The sequence below is a fragment of the Monopterus albus genome, unplaced genomic scaffold (genome assembly GCF_001952655.1).
Source record: "Monopterus albus unplaced genomic scaffold, M_albus_1.0 scaffold96.1, whole genome shotgun sequence".
Taxonomy (NCBI): domain Eukaryota; kingdom Metazoa; phylum Chordata; class Actinopteri; order Synbranchiformes; family Synbranchidae; genus Monopterus; species Monopterus albus.
Window position 1 is genome coordinate 2,581,711 of NW_018127976.1, and position 2,200 is coordinate 2,583,910.

Below are 2,200 nucleotides of genomic sequence, written 5' to 3' on the forward strand. Positions count from 1 at the left end.
GGAGGTTTGAATCTCAGTGCCTGCAGTCCATGTGTCGAAGTGTCCTTGGGCAAGACACTGAACCCCCAAGTTGCCCCCGATGGTTAGAGCCATCGGATGAGTTGGCGCCGCAGATGGCTGCCTCGGTTCTATACTGGAAACAAATTCCTTGTGTGTAAAATACTAGGCCAAAAAAGGCAATTATGATTATCATGGTTTCCAGCCTTCTGCATCAGCCATGAGAGCTGGAGATGGTACTCTTTGAGTTTTTATTCTATGGAAGTTTATATTTGTAAATCTTTCATGGAGTCTAGAAAGCAGTTTTATTTTTGCAACGCCATCTCAATGAAAAGCACAAGCAGCCAGGGAACACTAATGCGCATGTGTAATGGACCACACAATGTGAAAGCAAACCCGGAAGCTAGAAAACTTTTTTGGCTCATATGAAAGGCATCCATTTTCATTGAAGTAACTGGGCAACATCTTTAAGTCTGGTATCCAGTTCTCCTTAATACATACACAGAGTCAGCTCAGATGTCTACTCTTCCAACCAAGAGAAGCTAAACTTATTCTGCAAATCTAGCAGTGAGAGCCAAAACTAAAACGGCACATTCGAGCAGGAGTCTGATACAAAATCTGGAATAACTGAGCAACACAGAAAATCAGGGTTACAGGTTTTTCCCCGATGCTGATACAGCAACGTGTAAAGAGCTAAATTCAATTATATCCCGTATCATGAATTTACTGATATGACAGTTACTTATGTACTGCACACTACACAAAATGCCTGCAGCCATTGTATACTATGTCCATGTTGCACAGCAACTTGGTCTTTTAATTTTTTACTCCTCATTTTTACTCCTCAGACAATTATGGCCATTTTATGCTTTAAAATACTATAGTGAAACTGTAATAAAGAATGACTGTCAAACAATAATGCCTGGTGTTGCTTACAGTCACTATTTACTGCTGGTTGTAAAGAGTACAGGATTACTAGCAAAACCCTAGGACAGTATGTCTCTAACTCGACACACTGGTCCAATAAAGTTGGATCAGCATGCCCCTGAGTAGCAGCTGGTGGGCGATGCTTGCTGAGCACCGTCGCCTCAGTGAAATACAAAATCCAGACAAAAATGCAGGAGTGTTTCTGTTGTATACGGTCCAAAAATACAAATGATATCCACTGGTGTCTAACAGTGCTTTCCTTCCACTGCAGCAACAACAGAAAGATACAGTGGTCATGGGAGTTATAGTTCCTGCCGCCTGTACTGAGTGGGCATGTTCTGGTGCTCGAGCCGAGATTTTGTTATGTTTAACATGGACATCCAACATCAGAATATAAATAAGAACAACTACAAAAAGCACAACAGGTCCCCTTTAATCAAATCCTCAGTCACCCAGTACTTTCATGGTCAGCACTGTACCAGACAGATGACAGAAATTAGATATACAAGTAAGAAAGTTTGGACAGTGGTATTACTGGGTCACTAGAATCAACTGCCTTTAGGAACATAAATAAGGGATATGATCCTGGTTGATTTATCTATGAATCTATGTTACATGGAAGATCTAAAATGACATGAAGCTGAAGAGCTTCTCTGACAGTTTTGTCAATGTGAAACAACCCAGTAAATCTTTCTGTACAGTAATCCTCCTCCCATTAGCTCTCTTGACAATGTAAAGAGCCATTCAGTGTTGGATGATGCTGCATAAACATCCTCCCAGACATTCTACTTATCCACAGCAGGACAAAGAGTTTGCTTCAATTTACAGTCAGAGAAGAATCACAAGAGAGAATACATCAGCTGTTCATCTCAGAATAATTCACTCTGCTTTGCAATGGGCACACCTGGCTTTGCCAAAAGACAAATTTCAGTTGGTTGTCAAATTACTTGCCCACACAAAAAGGGTTTTATAAATTTTATATGTGGCAGCAAAATATTTGAATTTCCTTTTATTCTAAATCACCAGGTAATGTGAAGAATTTGTGCCATTCATCCAAAAAACATCTAAGAGTTAGTTAAGGGGTGCAGAGTTAAACATATGAGGCAGAAACACTGTGCGAAAATGAAAAGGACAGACATTCTAAAGTAAATGGACAGCTGGTTATTGCGGTTTGGCCCACCCAATTCAGTCAGAAACTACAGCTGCAGTGACTGTGAAACACAGCTAGTGGAGGCAAATAAGGCTCGCTAAAACCATTAGCACCTAATGGTTAATT